The 21,129-nt window shown below is 39.2% G+C and overlaps 1 protein-coding gene and 1 non-coding gene across 7 annotated transcripts in view; both read left to right on the top strand.

Annotated features, from left to right (window-relative positions):
- The window catches only part of TET1 (tet methylcytosine dioxygenase 1), a 147,933-nt gene that overhangs the window by 90,951 nt on the left and 35,853 nt on the right, over positions 1–21,129 (top strand). The window lies entirely within an intron of this gene.
- Positions 6,129–6,233, top strand: LOC119234946 (U6 spliceosomal RNA). The gene has a single exon (XR_005122719.1). It is a non-coding gene; the product is annotated as a U6 spliceosomal RNA (small nuclear RNA).

Raw genomic sequence — 21,129 nt, 5'->3', positions numbered from 1 at the left:
CTCAACCGCTGCGCCACCGGGGAGGCCCCAAGAGTATCAGTTTTTGAATCAACTTCTTGTCCTGGTATGCACTATTCCCACATCTGGTCCACTTAGTTACAGAAATTTAGTAATTTCCAGTAAATACTCACTCATAGAATTTCCGGTAAATAGTAACTCATAGAATTCAGTCTCCATGATTGAGAGTTTTTTGGTTTAGATGTAATTAAACAGTTCCCAGAGAGGTCTTTTTATTTTTCTCTTTTATTCCTCTTTTAAAAAATAATACTGTTGATTCAGAGCATTTTAAATTAGGAAATAATGTATGGACTGCCTATTTTTCTATTGAATTGTTAGTCTATAATTTTATAGGAATTCCTTTATAAAGTTGACCGTTTGTGATAAAATTTGCAACTGTATTTTCTCAGTTTCTCATTGTTTCCACCATTCTGATTTTTAAATGAAATTGAGTTTTTTTATTTTTTTTTAAGATTTATTATTATTTATTTATACAAGCACTGGGTACAGTCAGAAGTGTGGGAGGATGAGAGAAGTCACCAGAGCCAGAGGGGAGAGCAGAGCAGGCAGAATGATGAAGTACACTGCTGAGGGGAGCAGCGGGCGTGGCAGGAGAGGTCTGTTGCGCCATGTGGGACCCTTGCCAGTAGCCGAGGATCGAGCCGGCACTGCAGAGGCTGCGGGCAGCTTCGCAACCCAGTGCTCAACCGCTGAGCCACCGGGTAGGCCCGAAATTGAGTTTTTTAAACAACATAAAAGGTGAAAACTTTTCTTCCTTTCTTTCATAATTTCAGCATGTTATATCTTTTTTTTAAAGATTTATTTATTTATACATGCAAGAACTGGGGTACAAGCCAGAGGTACAGGGTGTGAGAGGATTCACCAGAGACAATGGGGAGCAGAACAGGCAGATCTACTGAAATACACTGCTGAGGGGGAGTAGCTGGTGAGACAGGTGAGGTCTACTGTGCCATGTGGGTTGCTCCCTGGCCGGCGGGAATCCAACTTGTGCTGCAGAGGCTGCAAATAGCTTCACAATGCTGTGCTCAGCCCCTGTGCCACCAGGGAGGACCACATTCTTTAATTTATCTAACAGGAGTTCACTGAAGTTGAGGAGGTAGAGAATGGAATCAAGTAGGCAGGTAGGCAGAAGCCTCACTTTAAATAGTTTTAGAGGCCATAGTGAGGAACTTGGGCTTTTAGTCCATGGGTAACAAGAAGGCTTTGAAATATTTTTAGTATGAATGTGTTATTTGGTTTGTTTTATAAAACCATTCTAAGAAATTAATTGGTAAAAGTCATGTATATTATCTTTAGCTTTTTCGGTCTTAAACAACAGAAATTTGTTTTCTCACAAATTTCTGGTAAAAGTCATGTATATTATCTTTAGCTTTTTCGGTCTTAAACAACAGAAATTTGTTTTCTCACAGTTGTGAAGTTACAAAGTCCAAGATTAAGTGACTGTCAAGTTGGTTTTCTGCGAAGCCTCTCCTTGGCTTGCAGACTTCTGTATCTTCACATGACCTTTGGGCGTACACACGCTGATGTTTACTTGTGTGGATACCAATCATATTGGATTAGGGCTCCACCCTTAGAACATCATTTAAACTTAATTACCTACTTCAAGGTTCTTTTCCAAACATAATCACATTGAAGGTTAGAGTTACAATGTATGAATATGGGGGGGAAGGGGATATAATTCCATCCATAATACACCCCCATGCTGAAAGAAGTAGGAAAGAATGTATGAATCAGTATAGCAGGTGTTTTAAGTCTTCCTGCCTGTCAGATTGACTGAGTTTTGGTTGTGGTCTGGCCCACCCTCCCACTAAATCAGCTCACTTATTTAAGAAATCAGGGTGTCTAGTGTATACCCCAAGCTACGCTAAATAGCAGACACATTTTACATTCCATTTACCCAAAAACTCCTCTTCAGTGCTCCCTGCACTTTCTGTAGAGGCTCTCATGTCCATGATGCCTCTTCCAGGCTATGTCATATTCTATCCTGTGAGTAGTATCCTCACTACTTTAAATTATAGTGATACATTTTTCTCATTCTCTGGTTCCTGCCAGATGATTTGTCTAACTTGAAAAATTATTAATGTAAGATATTTCTACCAAAAATAGATGACTGGATCAAGAAGATGTGGTATATATACACAATGGAATATTATTCAGCAATCAAAAAAGATAAACTCATGCCATTCGCAGCAACATGGATAGAGCTAGAAGGAATTATGCTCAGTAAAATAAGCCAGAAGGAAAAAGAAAAATATTGGATGGTTTCACTTATAACAGGAATATAGGGGAACCAAATAAGACATCTGTTAAAAAAAACAAAAACAGTACAAAACACAACAAAGCAAAAACAGACAATTATAAATCAGCGACATACTGCAGGGGAGAAGAAGGGAGAGGGATCAGAGGGAAGGAGAGAGGAGAACAGGAGACTGTGGTGATGGTGCACGGGTTCCTTGGGGAAGGAAATTCTATGGGGACTCAACCTAAGGAGGTGGTGGGGAAGCAAATATTGTTTAAAAATAAAAAAAAAATTAAAAATAAATTAAAGAAAGATATTTCTAGCTGATTTCTGGAAAAGCTCAGCATTGCATTATATACAATACAAAGGAGTTTTCTAATGCTAGGAGTAGAACGTTGGTTATTGGTTGGAGGTGAAGTTAGAGCCCTGTTCTGTTCATTTAGTCTTCTTTCATTAAACACAAAAATTTTAGAAGCTTTGAATAATCCCTACCTCATACAGCTTTTGTGGGCCAGGAATACGGGCATGGCTTAGCAGGGACTTTTGGCAGATGGACTTATGAAGTTTTCATCATCTGAAAACTCAGAGTGTGGTGAGGGACTGGAGGTTCCTCTTCCCAGGGTCCTGGAAGGAAATTTTTAGTTCCTTCAGGGTTGTTAGCTGAAGGTCTCACTTCTGTATCATAGGATTTTTTAAGTGTGTTCTCATGTCATTCATGGCAGCTTGGTTCCCTCAGAGTCAATCAAAGATAATAAGGGAAAAGCCACCATAGCTTGTTTTCTTTTTGTTGTTTGTTTCTTTATGACATCAGCTTTGAAAGTTGCTCCACAAGTGAGCTCTATTCATTATAGGAGAGGACACATCAGGGTGTGAATACCAGGTGGTGGTGTTCACTGGGACCACATTGAAAATTGGCTATCATAAAATTCAATATCCGTTCTTTTTTTTTTTTTTTTTTTAAGATTTATTTATTTATGCATGCAAGAGCTGGAGTATAGGCCAGAGATGCGGGGGGTGAAAGGATTCACCAGAGACAGAGTGGGAAGCAGAACAGGTAGACTGACCAAAGTACACTGCTGAGGGGAGCAGCGGGAGAGTCAGGAGAGGTCTACCTCACTGTGTGGGTTTCTCCCTGGCCGGCCAGGGATCGAACTCGTGCTGCAGAGGCTGCAGATTGCTTCCAAGTATGTTGCTTAAACCCCTCACACCACCAGGGAGGCCCTCAATATACATTCTTTATTTAAAATTTTGGTAGGGCCTCTCCTGGTGGCGCAACGGTTGAGCGCTGGGCTGCGAAGCTGCCCGCAGCCTCTGCAGTGCCGATTCCATCCCTGGCCGCCGGCAAGGGCCCCACATGGTACACAGACCTCTCCTGCCATGCCCACTGCTCCCCTCAGCGGTGTATTTCGTTGGTCTGCATGTTCTGCTCCCCGCTCTGGCTCTGGTGAATTCCCTCACCCTCCTGTGCTTCTAACTGTACCCAGTGCTTGTATGAATAAATAAATAAATCTTTTAAAATAAATAAATAAATAAATAAATAATAAAATAAAATTTTGGTAAATGAAGGGATACTACATTGGCATAAGTAAAGTACATCTATCTTAGCCCTAAGCAACATGTCCAATATCTAACACATCAAATATATCTACTTTAACTATCTTCACTAAAGAAGAGATCTGTTAATTTGTGGATGTTCACAAAGGTAGTGCATTAATAAATGCATAATAAATAAACATCATTGTTTATTGTGGAATGAATAAACAGAAAGTTTACAAAATAGAAATGTACAATTTACTTATAATTATAAAGTGAACTCTCATGAAACAACTACCCAGGTCAATGATAGAACTTGACTAGATCCTCAAACCCCAATCATAAACCTCAGGTTTTGACTTTCATGGTAATCATTTTCTTTCTAATATGTATTTCTCAACAGTATAGTTTTGTTTTGCTTTGTGCTTTTTTAATCTTGTCCCCACAAAATACCTTGCACTCTGCTGAAATAAATGGCAGGGATTGTTTCTCAATTTCTGGCACTAAGAGTTGACAAAGGTTCGTTAATCTGCATCTATTAATTATTTATGAATCCTTGGTTATTTGTCTTAACAAGTGGCAAAGAGCAAAATAGCACTGGAGTCCCTAGAGTATGTGATCCAAAAGAGATCAAGGTAATTGCATTAACAAATGGCCAACAGGCATATGAAAAAATGTTCAACATCCTTTATAATCAGGGAAATGCAAATCAAAACCACAACGAATTACCACCTTACACCGATAAGAATGGTGCATACCAAAAAAACTAGCAACAACATGATGGGGAGGATGTGGTAAAAAAGGAACTCTCCTACATTGCTGGTGGGAGTGCAAACTGGTCCAACTACTATGGAAAGCTCTCTGGAGGTTCCTCAGTCTACTAAAAATGGAGCTACCATGTGACCCAATAATTTCTTTCCTACGGATCTACCCAAAGCACATAAAAACATTGATTCAAAAGAATACCTGTATCCCTATGTTTATTGCAGCAATATTTAAAAAATTGGGAAGACTTGGAAACAACCCAAATGCCCAAAAATAGATGATTGGATGAAGAAGATGTGGTATATATACACAATGGAATATTATTCAGCAATCAAAAAAGATAAAAGTTTATCTAGCAACATGTATGGAGCTAGAAGGAATTATGCCCAGTGAAATAACTCAGAAGGAAAAAGAAAAATATCAGATGGTTTCACTTACAGCAGGAATATAGGGGAACCAAATAAGACATCAGGGGAAAAAAATAATAACAGTACAAAACAAAACAAAAACAAACAGACAATTATAAACTAGAGACACCCTGCAGGGGAGGAGGAGGGAGAAGAGAGAGATGGAAGGAGGAGCACAGGGGAATGAGGTGATGGTGCACAGGTGCATTGGTGAAGGAATTTCTATGCGAACTGCACCTGAGGGGCATGTGGGAAGCAAACATTGTTTAAAAATGAACAATGGGGCCTCCCCAGTGGCGCAGCGGTTGAATGCTGGGTTGCGAAGCTGCCCGCGGCCTCTGCGGCGCCGGTTTGATCCCCGGCTGCTCCCCTGCCTCTGGAAGAGGGTCCCACATGGCGCGCAGACCTCTCCTGCTGCCCGCTGCTCCCCTCAGCAGTGTACTTCGGTCCTTCTGCCTGCTCTGCTCCTCGCTCTGGCTCTGGTGAATTCTCTCACCCTCCCACGCTTCTGACTGTACCCAGTGCATGTATAAACAAAACAAACAAACAAACGAATAAATAAATAAATAAATAACATGCCTCTGTTAAAAAAAAAAAATGAATGAATGAATAAATAAATAAATAAATAAAAATGAACAATGATGTAAAATATATATAAATTTAAAGAAAGGTAACTGCAATAAATGATAGGATTTTGGGCCTCCCTGATGGCACAAGGGGTTAAGACACAACCTATGATGCTATCCACAGCCACTGCAGCATGAGTTAGATGCCTGCTCAGGGAGCTACCCACATGGCACAGCAGACCTCTCCTGTCTGGCCCGCTGCTCCCCTCAGCAGTGTACTTTGGTCAATCTGCCTGTTCTGTTCCCCACTCTATCTCTGGTGAATCCTCTCACCACCCAAACCTCTGGCTTGTACCCCAGTTATTGTATGCATAAATAAATAAATCTTAAAAAAAATAAAATAGGATTTTGAGTGACCTTACTAGCAAAATAAAGTCTTATTTATGGATGCTGTTTGCAGGAATGAAGTAAAGGGGAGCAAGGAAATAAAGAAAAATGATTTTAAATGAAAGAAACTAAATGGACATTCACCTAGTGAATTGCATTGTCCTAAATTAATTTTCATGTCGCATAGTATGTTTGAGGTTAAACTTGAACCTAGTGTTCACTTGGTAGCACTTATAATAAAATTGAAAATACACAGAAAAGGTTCACATGGCCCCCGCAAGGAATGGTATGAAAATTTGTAAAGCATTTTGTAGTTTTTTCTTTAACTTTGCCATGTAAGGAGAAAAATGAATAGGAAAGAAAATAAAACAATCATCAGCTATTTATTGAGTTTCCTATAGTCACAGAATCATTAAATTCATAGCACCCTAAAATACGTTGTTTATTTTACAAAAAGGAAAATTGAAATTCTGACAGGAAAGTTCTCCTAAATCACATACTTAGTGACAGACTTAGGCTAACATCTACCTCACAACTCCCACCCAATGCTCCTGTCACAATACTGCACTGATTAACACCAAAGAATTATTGTGGGAAGGGGGAGACCCCCAAAAGGGTATAAGCTATAATCCTCACTCTTAAGGAGCTTATAACTTAGTAGGATCAGGAGAGGCAAGATGTGTGTTGTTTATTCAGAAGACAGATATATCTGGCAGGCTTAATAAGTCTGGGAGAGCCTTTTAAGGTTGGTAGAAAATATTAAGTTATAGTTATTATACAGTCACTGTTTTTTGAATTTTGAAATAAATCATTTCCCAAAATGTTTTTTAAAATATTAAGTCAAAAATCTAATTAAGTGGTATTATGTACATTTGTTCATATCTGTGTGTTTGCTTATTAATAGTGATTGGTAATAGTGATTGGTTTTTATCCTACATTTGTTGCTATGCACTTGCCTCATTTTTCTGAATGTGAGACTTATTGCTTTTCTTTTTTTATGGTCACATAAAAAAACCTCACATCAGGTATAACTGGGCAGCACAACTTTCTGAGCCATTCTCACATTGTTTTGCCTTTGGTCTTAGCACTGTTTTATTCTTTTCTCAAAATATTTCTTTGCCAAGTGGTCATTAACACTCCCCCATGATAATGAACTCTTGGCAGGCATTTCTGACTTTGTTCTGCAGTCACATGTCAGGAACTAGTTTTCTTATGATGTGCTAGGTTTTGTGTACAGGGTGATTTAGTTTCTGGAATGCACTAGATAGTATTAACTCCCTGTTCTACTACCCCTTCCATCTCCTACAATTGAGTCTTTGAGGTGATGGCAGCAAAGGGGAGAATTCAAACAGCAGCAGGTGTGGACAGCTCCAATGTCTGAGTAATTTGCACTAGGTCCAGTTGGTGTGTTCCCTTTCATAGGATTGTTAGTACTATCGGTGAGGCAGTGAGTAGGTGGAAGCAAATGCTTATGTTCTACTTTGATCTGCTTCACCACAGTCTAAGGTTGAGGTGTAAACCAAGCTGAAGTATCCAGATGTTTTCAAGCCATGTTGCCTGGATTTACGCATTTATATTATATACATCATTTTCTGAGACTTTACTGGTTTTGTTCCATTGTTTCAAGTGTCTGCTCGATATTTCCCTTGGTGTCTTTAGGCTGTACTCTGGTGCTGCTTCTCTCTGTGCCCAAATCAGGTACCCCTTTTCTTTATTACCATAAAAGCATATTAAAGGGAGTAGTTGGTGTCCTGGGTTACATGTTTGGCACCTTGCTAATGTGAGAAAACCATTATGTGATTCAGTGACAAAAATAAGATAAAGACCAAAAAGTTCATGCTCTCAGTTGCTGTTAAATGACTTCTATTTTTTCACTGACTTTGCCTTTTTTGTAATATGTGTATGTCTTTCTTTGCTTAAGCCTATTGTCTACTAACATCATTATGCCTACTTTTATGTTAGACTACTCACAGAATTCATGTTTGTTTGTTTTTTCAATATTTAAAGAGCAGGTTTAGGGCCTCCCTGGTGAAGCAAGGGGTTAAGCACCGCACTATGAAGCTGTCTGCAGCCACTGCAGTACTAGTTCAATCCCCGGCCAGCCAGGGAGCAGCCCACATGGCGCAGCAGACCTCTCCTGTCCCATCCGCTGCTCCCCTCAGCAGTGTATTTCAGTCAATCCGCCTGTTCTGTTCCCCACTCTGTCTCTGGTGAATCCTCTCACCCCTTGCACCTCTGGCCTGCACCCTAGCTCTTGTGTGCATAAATAAGTCTTTAAAAAAAAGTCACTTATTTAGGGCCTCCCCTGGTGGCGCAGCAGTCGAGCGCTGGGTTGCGAGGCTGCCCGCAGCCTCTGCAGTGCCAGTTCGATCCCTGGCCACCAGCGAGGGTACCACAAAAAAAAATAAAATAAATATATTTTTTATTATTTTATTTTTTTTAAGTATTTTTTTTTAAGATTTATTTATTTATTTATACAAGCATTGGGTACAGTCAGAAGCGTGGGAGGGTGAGAGGATTCACCAGAGCCAGAGCGGGGAACAGAACAGCCAGACTGATGAAGTACACTGCTGCGGGGAGCAGTGGGCGGCAGGAGAGGTCTGCGCGCCATGTGGGACCCTCGCCGGCAGCCGGGGATCGAACCAGCGCTGCAGAGGCTGCGAGCAGCTTCGCAGCCCAGCGCTCAACCACTGCGCCACCAGGGGAGGCCCTTTTTTAAGTATTTTTAAAAAAATAAAAAGCAAGTTTATTAAGGAGAGGGATGAGATTAAAACACACTTTTAATGAGGTGCACCATCACCTCATTCCCCTGTGCATAGACACCAGCAGGTAGGAAGAGCTGCCCAAAAAGGGACAGGTTTGCTGAGCGAGACCTCCATGGTTGCAGGTGGGCAGCCTGGAGGAGAGCTGCCTCTACTGAGGGAGGTCAGTGAGGAGAAGTCCTGGCATGGCACAGGTCATAGGCAGGCAGGAAGCTACGGCCCTGTGGAGGGAGAGAGAGAGTTGGTGAAAAGAAGCACCTGCATAGGCTCAGGTGGGCAGAAGGACTGCTGCCAGAATTCATTTTTTTAGGAAATTTTTTATTCAACTATAATATACATAAAGTATACAAGTCATAAGTGCACAGTGCAATAAATTTTCACAAAATCCTCACTGAATGTGCCCAGTCATAAACTACAACCCAGAGAATGAAATTCATTTTATTATACATAGGTAACTTTAAAAAATCTTAGCCAATGGGTGGATGTTTTTGGAAGGGGCTATTATAGGTTGAAATGTAATTGAACTTTGTTTCTCACATGATTATTGATAAATTCAAAAATGATGTCTCTGCAGTATACCACACATTTATTGTAGATTGCTCCTAGCTGTGATGCTAACCTTGTCCTTCTGTGGGGCCATGGCCCAAAACTACCATGGAGCTGATGGTAGTACTACAACTAAGATTGCACCATGAGGGCTATTTGGTTTGCTTTTGGTATTTTTTTTTTAAAAAAGTAATACAGTTCTACAGTATTTGTAAAATTTACTAAATTTTAAAAATTTAATTTAACTAAAAATCAAAATTAAATCAAGCTGGCCTATCCTAAGAATTAAGTTCTTAATTTAATTAAAATTAATTTTTAGAAATCTATATCAAATCTAAAAATCCATCTTTATTTTACCCTTTGAAGTAACAATATTTAACAATTTAGGGTACACTCAAGCTAAGCGTTTGGATATTAGAATTTCAACTAAGAAATAATAGAGAACTATTTCAGCATGTTAAACATGAGTGACAAGGTTAGTGTTACTTGTAAAAGCTGATTATTTTATGGCTTCTTAAATTTTAAGAAAGCTTAATTAAATAAGCATGGAATTGTTTTGGAGCAGAATTTGCTCAAGACCCTTTTGCTCTTCCTTGCATACGGAAATGAATACATAACTTCATTATTTATGGGTGGGTTGGATCCAGTACTAGGAATTGTAAGTAAGGCGTCCAAAAATTTGATTAATATAACAAAAACTAAATGAAGACAGATTTTTACAAATTCCTCATTTGTAATACTTGGAATAACAATAAATCTTTCATTTTTCATTTTTTATTTTTTTTAAAGCTTTATTTATTTATGCAAGAGCTGGGGTACAAGCCAGAGGCGCGTGGGAGGGTGAGAAAATTCACTAGAGAGAGTGGGGAGCAGAACTGGCAGACGGAACGAAGACACTGCTGAGGGGAGCAGCGGGAGAGGAAGGAGAGGTCTTCCACGCCATGTGGGTTTCTCCCCGGCCAGGAATCAAATCTGCGCTGCAGAGGCTACAGACAGCTTCACAGAGCAGCGCTCAACCCGCTGTGCCACTGGGGAGGTCCCCATTTTTAATTTTTTTCAAAAAGTATATTAAACTGGGCCTCCCCGGTGGTGCACCGGTTGAGCGCTGGGTTGCGAGGTTGCCCACAGCCTCTGTAGCACCGGTTCCATCCCCGGCCACCGGGTGAGGGTCCCAAGTGAGGCGTAGACCTCTCCTGCCACCCGCTGCTCCCCTCAGCAGTGTATTTCATCAGTCTGTCTGTTCTGTTCCCCACTCTGGCTCTGGTGAATTCTCTCACTCTCCCGCTCTTCTGACTGCACCCAGTACTTGTATAAATAATAAATAAAAAAATAAAATAGTATATTAGTATATATTTTATTATCAATAAAATAGTATATTAAACTAATGGTGACATTTATTTTATCATTATAGCTCTAGTAGCAAAAATCAGTGTCTTACTGAATTTGTATTTGAAATATTGATAGTAGCATTGGATTTCTATATCTTTAATCATCATTATATTTCATTCATGAATTTATCCTTCATAGCTACTTTTTGGTCAGATTATCCTTTTTTTAAAAAAAGATTTATTTACTTATGCTCACAAGAGCTGGGTGCAGGCCAGAGGTGCGTGGGGTGAGAGGATTCACCAGAGACAGAGTGGGGAGCAGAACAGGCAGATCTCCTGAAATACACTGCTGAGGAAGCAGTGGGTCAGTCAGGAAATGTCTCTGCCATGTGGGTCACCTCCCTGGCCTGGAATCAAACTCTATGCTGCAGTGGCTGCAGATAGCTTCATAGTGCTGTGTCTTAACCCCTTGTTCCATCAGGGAGACCCCTCATTCCTTTTTTATTATTTTTAAATCATGTTGTCTGTTGGATCTAGATTCTCACTTTTAGCAATTAGTGTTCAGTGCAATAGTTTTATTATCTTTCAAAGATGTATTATTATCCAGCAAACAAAATAATTTGTTTTAAAAATTACAAAGTCTATACACCAAGTAAAGAAAATCAATTATTATTCTGTAAAAATAATTAATGCCAATATGCTGTTTATCAACATTATAAATAGATTCTGTTTTGTGTATTCCAGACAATAATGCATATATACCTAGTGTTCTCTGGGCTTTGGAAGTAAGGGAATTAGAAAGGTTGTTAAATATTTTGTTTTTCTGGTGCCTATATAAATACACTATGAGTAGAAACTAAATTAGTCTGACCCTACTTTGTACCCTATTCATAAAAATCCCTTACAAATGTCTTACAGTCCTCTCACAGTATTATAACAGAAAAATGCATTGCTAATATTTTTCCCCATTTGTGAAAACTACTGTAAATTTAATTTTCATTTGTATTATTTCCCTGATAGTATTATTTAGTCAGCTTCCCAGGTGATAGTAATTTGCAGCCTATCATAATTGGACAAAATGGCATCTTGCTAACTTGATAGTAGTATTCTGGGCTTGGTTATTCATTTGTTTATCTAAATTCACATACTTAGTAATTTGTTTAGGATGTCAGCTAAACCTTAATATATATTGAGTATTCATTGTCTGACTGCTTGAGTTTAAATGAAAAAAAAAGTGATTTTGGGCCTCCCTGGTGGTGCAAGGGGTTAAGATGCAACCTACGAAGAAGCTATACTGTGCTACCCACATGGCGCAGCAGACCTCCCCTTACTGGCCTGCTGCTCCCCTCAGCAGTGTATTTCAGGAGATCTGCCCGTTCTGTTCCCCACTTTGTCTCTAGTGAATCCTCTCAACCCCCCCACACATACCTCTGGCCTGCACCCCAGCTCTTGTATGCATAAATAAATGAATCTTTAAAAAAATATTTAAAAAGAAAAGAAAAGAAGAAGAAGAAAAGAGATGTTTTTCTTTACTAAAAGAATTCCTGAGCCTCCCTGGTGACACAAGGGGTTAAGTCTTAGCACGATAAACCTTTGAGGAATTAAAAACCCAGGGCTATCAAGCTATCAGCAGCCACTGCAGCACAAGTTCGATCCCCGGCCAAGAAGCTAACCCACATGGCTTAGCAGACCTCTTCTGTCTAGCCCGCTGCTCCCCACTCTGTCCCTGATGAAACCTCTCACACACAATCTTCACCCCTGCACCTCTGGTCTAAACCCCAGTTATTGTATGCATAAATAAGTATTAAAAAAAAAAGAATTCCTCCCATGGCTCATTCCTCAGTTTATGCAAGGGTTTACCCTTTGCTCTTACATTTTTTTCTGGCCTATTCTTTAAATCACTGGAGTTTGTACCTTTCAGTCAAAGGTCTGCCTGTAATTTCTCCCTTGAGTTATCACCCCACTGATGCAGTGGCTCTGTCCTGGAGTTTATCTTTCTTTACCAAGAACCCTAAGCAATTTGATTCCAAGCTTGTATACAATAAAGTATACAAGTATACTTTGGCCAGCACCTAGAAATAATTTTTTAACTTACCGTTTTGAAATTTCAGTATTCAGAAGCTGCAATAATACTGCAAAGAATTCCTGTATACTCTCCACTGACACTTATCAAATGTAACTGCTTAGTACATTTGCTTTGCTTTGTCCTTCTCTTTTTTGCCCTTCCTCTTTTTTTCTGAAAACTTTAATATTTATTTGTAAACATCATGCCCTTCACCCCAAACACATTTATTTGTGTATTTCATAAAAACAAGGGCATTGTGTTACATAGCCATAATATAATTATGAAAATGTCGCATAACCTGAATACTATTTCATTGCTAATATAATATTATTTAATCTTCAGATTTTATATACAATAATATCCTGTAAGGAAAAAGAAAGCAAATATTGTTCTGATTAGAAACCTATCCAGGATCATTTGTTTTCATCTAGTTATAACTTGTCACAGAATTTTTTAACTCAAACTTTATAATCAAATAGACTTTGAATGTGTGCAAGATTTTTTAAAGAGTTCTCTTCTGCACAGGAGACTTTTCTACAAACATTTGTTGGTTCTTTTCAATTTGGGGTTCAAAGTAGGTTCCTCTAGAACTTTTTGTTCATTAATTATCAGCTACTTTTCAAAATTGAGAACATAAGATCTTCAGTTCTCTGTTTAGAATTTGGTTGCATTTATTTTCTTACTACTTGCCTCTGTAGAGGCAAGAGAATGACATTTTTTGTGTCAAAATCCTGACTCATTTTCTCTCTGATAACATAGAATTTGAACGTGTCCTTTTATCAATTAACAGTACAGTATGTCAGAATAGCCAAAATAATCTTGAGATAGTGAAGAAAATTTGGAGGACTCAAATTTCCAAATTTCATAACTTATTATGAACGTAACAGTAATCAAAAACATCTGGTAGCAGCAGAAAGCTAGGCATATAGATCAGTGGAATAGAATTGAGTACTGGAAAATGAGTTGTCACATTTGTGGTCTGTTTTCAATAAGAATTCCATAGACTTTTCTATAAAAGGTGCTGGCACATATTAAATAATGAGATTGGGGCCTTCCCCCGCCCCCCATAACACAGCACATGCAAAAATTAACTCAACTATAGGCTAAGGAATTTGTATGTGATACATAAAAAGAACTGACATCTCAATAATAAAATAATAGTCTAGACTGAAAATGGGCAATGTACTTGTATAAATCTTTCAACATTATTAGTCTTCAGGGAAATGCAAATAGAAATCACAATAAGATACCACTGTAGGGCCTCTCTGGTGGTGCACGGGGTTAAGACACAACCTATGAAGGGCCTCCCCGGTGGCGCAGCGGTTGAGCGCTGGGTTGCGAAGCTGCCCGCAGCCTCTGCAGCGCCGGTTCGATCCCCGGCTGCTCCCTGGCCACTGGAGAAGCGTCCCACATGGCGCGTAGACCTCTCCTACCGCCCGCTGCTCCCCTCACCAGTGTACTTCGGTCCTTCTGCCCGCTCTGCTCCCCGCTCTGGCTCTGGTGAATTCTCTCACCCTCCTGCGCTTCTGACTGTACCCAGTGCATGTATAAACAAAAAACAAACAAACAAATAAATAAATAACATGCCTCTATTAAAAAAAAAAAAAACAACCTATGAAGCTATACGCAGCCACTGCAGCATGAGTTCGATCCCCAGCCAGGGAGATACCCACAAGGTGCAGCAGATCTCTCCTGCTGTGCCCGCTGCTCCCCTCAGCAGTGTATTTCAGTCATCTGCCTGTTCTGTTCCCCACTCTGTCTCTGGTGAATCCTCTCACCTCCACACCTCTGGCCTGTACCCCAGTTCTTTTATGCATAAATAAATAAATCTTTGGAAAAAAAAAAAAGATACCACTGTACACTAGGATGGCTATAAACAAAGGACATAATAGCAAGTGTTAGGGAGGATGTGGAGAAATTGGAAACCTTGTCAATTTCTAAAGGGAATGTAGGGCCGCCCCGGTGGCGCAGCGGTTGAGCGCTGGGTTGCGAAGCTGCCCGCAGCCTCTGCAACACCGGTATGATCCCCGGCTGCTCCCCGGCCACCGAAGGAGGGTCCCACATGTCGCGTAGACCTCTCCTGCCGCCCTCTGCTCCTCTCAGCAGTGTGCTTCGGTCCTTCTGCCTGCTCTGCTCCCCGCTCTGGCTCTGGTGAATTCTCTCACCCTCCTGCGCTTCTGACTGTACCCAGTGCTTGTATGTATGTATAAATAAATAAATAAATAAATAAATAAATGAAATCTTTAAAAAAAAAATAAAGGGAATGTAAAATGGTTCTACCACTTTGAAAAATAATGTGATCATTCCTCAAGACTAAATATATTAATTAATTAATTAATTAAAATTTTTTTAAAAGAATATAGTTCCCATATATACAAGCAAGTGAGTAAAACAAGTAAGACACTAAAGATCACATTATAGGATTTTTTTTTTTTAAGATTTATTTATTTATGCATACAAGAACCAGGCCAGAGGTGTGGAGGCGTGAGAGGATCCACCAGAGGCAGAGTAGGGAACAGAACAGGAGGATCAACTGAAACACACTGCTTAGGGGAGTAGCAGGCGAGTCAGGAGAGGTCTGCTGTGCCATGTGGGTTGCTCCCTGGCCGGAGATCAAACTCATGCTGCAGTGGCTGCAGACAGCCTCATAGGTTGCATCTTAACCCCTTGCTCCACCAGGGAGGCCCAGGATTATATATAACATTCAAAATATAACATTCAAAATAGGCAAAATCCATAGAAAGAAAGTAGATGAGTGGGGTAAAAGGGTTGAGAAAGGGAGCTATGTGGAACGGCTGCTAATGGGCTTTCCTTTGGGAATAAAATGTTCCAAAATGATATAGTGGTGGTGGTTGAATAACTCTGAGTATACTAATAACCCTGAATTGCATACTTTGAAAAGGATGAATTTTACATTTAAATTATTTTTCAGTAGAACTAATATTATGACAAGTAAATTCTATTAATGAAGGTCATTCATTTTAAACATCTTTCATCCAGTTGTATTCAGTTTTGGATTTGTCTTTTTTTAGCACAAGCACTAAAAGAATTTCTACAGGATATAATAATTTCATAATATATATAGTATATACATACTTGTATAAAATATAATAAATATTTCTAAATGACAGGACAGTTGTCATATAAACATTACTCACAGGGCCTCCCCGGTGGTGGAGCGGTTGAGCGCTGGGTTGCCAAGCTACCCGCAGCCTCTGCAGTGCTGGTTTCATCCCTGGCCACTGGGTGAAGGTCCCACATGGCGCGCAAACCTCTCCTGCCACCCGCTGCTCCCCTCAGCAGTGTACTTCATCAGTCTGCCTACTCTGCTCTCCGCTCTGACTCTGGTGAATTCTCTCACCCTTCCGCGCTTCTGACTGTACCCAGTGCTTGTATAAGTAAATAAATAAATAAATCTTTAAAAAAAAAATAAAAATAAGCATTACTCACAGATGTCTGGATACACCATTTTCTATCTAAAGTTGACTCTGCCCTGTGGCCTCAGCCACAAATTCATATTATACTTCCACTTATAAAATAATGTGATTCCTAACAATTTTTTTTAATCTGGAATATACATATCATTTTAAATGTTTCTGAAATGAGATTTTCCATCTTATTAATAGTGGAACATGTATTTTTTTGAAATTTTTATAAGATTCAACCCCATTGGAATTTTGTGGCTTTTAACTATTCATTCAACAAATATTTGAGAGCCTCCCATGAACTGAGTTCTGTTTTCAGGAGCCAAGTATTCAGTAATAAAGCAAACATAAGATAGTGTTTGATCCTAATAGTTGTTTGATCCTACTTCTGTGCTATTATAGAAAGGTTAAGAAACTTGTTAAAATGTCCTGAGCCAGTAAATGACTAAGCAGCATCATTTTGTTATTAATTTTGGTTGAAGTAAACTTGCTATTTAACTATAACATATGTGCAGACAATTGCAGAAATCCTAAAGTTGCAAAATTTTTCTAAAGTGAACACATTCTTGGAACAGCAGCCAATATTACTAGCACCTCAGAAGTACTCTTCTTGCCTCCTCCCAGTCACTAGCTACCCCTAAAAGTAACTGCTCTCCTGCCTTCTAACATTAATGATTAATATTGACAGATTTGAACTTTACACAAATATAGAATCACCAGTAAGTGTTGCTTTATTTCTGTCTTCTGTCATGCAGCATTATAATGGTGAGATAAATCCATGTTGTTTGCAACTATAGGGCATTCTTACTGTGGTTACAAGTAAATCAAATTTATTGAAGCATTCTTCCAGTCATTGACATTTGGGTTGTTTCCAGTTAGGGATAGTTATGAATTGTGATGCTATCTTTAGGAAATGTTAGAGTACATTTCTATTCTATACCAACAAAAGGAATTACTGGTTTGTGTGGGACTGCATCTGTGCAGCTTTGGTTGATAGTAACATAGCTTTCCCACATTGTTATACTTCATATTTTTTATCTTTTTCTTTTTATGCCATCTTTTTCATTTTAACGATTTATTTATTTATGTATACAAGAACTGGGGTACAGACTGGAGGTGTGAGGGATGAGAGGATTCACCAGAGACAGAGTGGGGAACAGAACAGGCAGAATGACTGAAATACACTGCTGAGGGGAGCAGCGGGCGAATCAGGAGAGGTATATTGTGCCATGTGGAAACTCCCTGGCCGGGGATCGAACTCATGCTGTGGTGGCTATGGATAGCTTCACAGGTTGCATCTTAACCCCTTGCCCCACCAGGGAGGCCCTGATGTGAAGTACTTTTTAAAAATGTCTTTTGGGTGTGTTGGTGGTGGGTGTGGCATTTTAAACACCTAAAGAGTGAGATTCTGGATCTTTAAAATACAGTCAAAGTTGTAAACCAGTATTAGCTTAATTTAAAATAAAAGTAAAACCTGTTTTGTCTTTATTGTGACAAAAACATAATATAAAATTAAACATTTCACCATTTTTAAGTGAACAGTTCAGTGGTGTGGGTACATTTGCATTATTGTGAAGCATATCTCCAGAACATTTTGTCTTGCAAATCTAAAACTCTGTGAATTAAATCACTATTTCCTCAGTTTCTGGTACCCACCAGTCTTTGTTTTTGCAAATTTGACTACTTTTGATACAGCATGTAAGTGGAAATATACTGTATTAGTCTTTTTTGTGACAAGCTTATTTCACTTAGCATTGTGTCCTTGGGGTCTTTTTTTTAAAGTCTGACTAATATTCCATTGTGTATATACCACATTTTGTCTATTCATCTGTCAATGAACCTTGGCTTGCTTCCACCTCTGGACTGTATGAGTTATGCTGCAGTGAACACGGGTATGCAGATAGCTGCTCAGGACCCTGCTTTTGGTTATTTAAGGTACATATACTCAGAAGTAGAATTGCTGGATCAATCACATGGTAATTCTAGTTTTAATTTTATGGGGAACATCCATACCGGTTACCCTAGCTGTTGATACGTTTTATATTCCACCAATATATGTAGTGCTTGCCTGCCTGCCTTCTTCCCTCCCTTCCTTTGTTCCTCTGCTAGATGACTAATAATGTTGAACACATTATCATCATCTATTAGGGGTATTATCTTTTGTATTTTCTTTTGTTGAGTCCATTCAGTACTTTTGGTTGGTTTCCTCTTGTGCTTTTCTTTTTACTCATTTGGAGAATTTTTTTTATACATTAGAAAAGAAAATTTTGCTAATTATATGTATTACAAATATTTTTCCATTGCATTGCTTGCCTTTTCACTTTCTTATTCTGCTGGATAATGTTTTGAACTTTAATATTTCCAATTTCTTATTCCTTTATGATAAGTAAATTTGGTAAATGTATTTTTTGTTTTTCTTGCTCTAAGGTCATGAAGATAGTTTCTTCTAAAAATTTATTCTCTTTCATATTTAGATCTATATTGTAACTCAAGTTACTCTGCTAAAATAGGGATCCAGATTCATTTTTTTGACTCATACAGATATTTATGTAGTGCTGTTTATTATAAGCCCATATTTTTTTAAAGATTATTTATGCATACAAGAATTGGGGTACAGGGCCTCCCCAGTGGCGCAGCGGTTGAGCGCTGGGTTGCAGCGCGGGTTCGATCCCTGGCTGCTCCCCGGCCACCGAAGGAGGGTCCCACTTGGCGCGCAGAACTCTCCTGCCGCCCGCTGCTCCCCTCAGCAGTGTACTTCGGTCCTTCTGCCTGCTCTGCTCCCCGCTCTGGCTCTGGTGAATTCTCTCACCCTCCTGCACTTCTGACTGTACCCAGTGTGTGTATAAACAAAAACAAACAAATGAATAAATAAATAAATAAAACATGCCTCTATTAAAAAAATAAAATAAAAAAAAAGAATTGGGGTACAGGCCAGAGGTGTGGGGGGGGGTTGGGAGGATTCACCAGAGACAGAGTAGGGAACAGAACAGGCAGATCAACCGAAATACACTGCTGAGGGGAGTAGCAGGCAAGTCAGGAGAAATCTGCTGCACCATGTGGGTAGCCCTCTGGCCAGGCATCGAACGTGTGCTGCAGTGGCTGCAAATAGCTTCATAGGTTGTGTCTTAACCCCTTGCACCACCAGGGAGGCCCTTTATACTAAATCTTGGTATGTGGCAAGTTAATTTTTCTTTGTTCATTTTTCTTGGCTCTTTTTTGTCCTTTGCATTTCAATATAAACTTTGAAACCAGTCTGTCAGTTGCCTCCCCAAACAAAACAAACTCAGACAGGATTTTTATTGGGATTATATCAAATCTAGAAATCTGGGGGAAATGGACATCATTATAATAATGGTTATTCTAGTTCATGAATATGCTCATTACCTAATCTCCTCCCAAGGAGCCACATCCTAACACCATCATATCAGACCTTAGGATTTAATAGGTTAATTTTTGGTGGACACAAATATTCGTACCATGGCAATGTATCTAGGTCCAACTTATTGGACCTAGATCTGAATTTAGAAATTCAACTACTGGCCATTATGCTTTAATTTTCTATTGTTCACTGAAGTAAATCTGGGAAAAGCACAATAAACAATGAATAAATTGCACTTTAGAATTTCCAATACAAAGACTGACTCGATACAACTTTATTGTTTGACAATTTGAAAATCACCTGGTATAGTTTTGTGTGATATGATTTCTATCATTGTATGAGCTGATTTCTAAGCATTGTGTTCTTATATGAGTGTAAAAGTACATACAAATATAGGGGGGAAATTAATATAACTAATTGTGTTTAGGGGAATGTCTTAAAGTTCTCTACTCAAGGGATGCCTTGGTAGCAATGATTGTTAACCACCTAAAGTACAAAAGAAGTGATATTGGGCAACTAACATCGTAAGAAGTTTAATCTTGTTTATATGTTATAGCAACAACAGAAAAGAAATACTACATATGCTATTTGTTGCTCCATTTTGGTCACACAGATGAGCAATTTTATCATTTTTTAATCACATTACTGATTTGTACTGATTAATTGTAGTCAATCTCTCTGCTCTTTTAACTTGTTATATGTGGAGAGAGTTTTAAACAGTTGGTTTTATGAGATGTTAACATTTCTATGTGATTTATTTTTAAAATAAACCCTAAAACCACTAAGAAATATGTTAAATATTTCTGAAGTCTTTTTGGTACCCTATGAGTGTGATTCAATATAAGATAAATGGATAAATATTAAAATGTAATTTTTTTTAAAGATTTATTTATTTATTTATTTATTTATTTATTTAAGCACTGGGTACAGTCAGAAGCGCGGGAGGGTGAAAGAATTCACCAGAGCCAGAGCAGGGAGCAGAGCAGGCAGAAGGACCGAAGTACACTGCTGAGGGGAGCAGCGGGCGGCAGGAGGGGTCTGTGCGCCATGTGGGACCCTCCTCCGGTGGCCGGGGAGCAGCCGGGGATCGAACCGGCCCTGCAGAGGCTGCGGGCAGCTTCGCAACCCAGCGCTCAACCGCTGCACCACCAGGGAGGCCCTAAAATGTAATTTTTTTAAGATTTATTTATTTATATGTACAAGAGCAGGGGTATAGGCCAGAGGTGCAGGAACTGAGAGGATTCACCAGAGACAAAGTGGGGAACAGAACAGGAAAATCGACTGAAGTACACTTCTGAGGAGAGCAGCGGGTGACACAGGAGAGGTCTGCTGCGCCATGTAGATTGCTCCCTGGCCAACCAGGGATTGAACTTGTGCTGCAGAGGCTGCGGATTGCTTCATAGTGCTGTGCTTATTAACCCCTTGCGCCACCAAGGAGGCACTAATTTATTTTTTTTTAATTATTTTTTTTTTTTGCATTCCCCTAGGCAGATGGGCCACATTCATCTTATAAATAAAATGGGTATAATAAGTCTTCTGATAGCATGAAAAATCATAGGAATTTCAGCAACATTGCTTTATATTTTAATTATTTCTCAGAGTAAAACCAGTCCCCCAGGGAAAACATCTGTATGTTTCTTCAGATGCTAAGTTTTGGTGCTCAACTTAATTTTTAATGTTGGGAGCAGTCCGTGCTTATTTCTATATGG

Source organism: Talpa occidentalis, unplaced genomic scaffold (genome assembly GCF_014898055.3).
Source record: "Talpa occidentalis isolate TD23 unplaced genomic scaffold, MPIMG_talOcc4v2.1 talOcc4.8, whole genome shotgun sequence".
In the NCBI taxonomy this organism is placed as follows: domain Eukaryota; kingdom Metazoa; phylum Chordata; class Mammalia; order Eulipotyphla; family Talpidae; genus Talpa; species Talpa occidentalis.
Note: the sequence above shows the minus strand (reverse complement) of the source record. Positions and strands in the feature narration are given on the sequence as shown.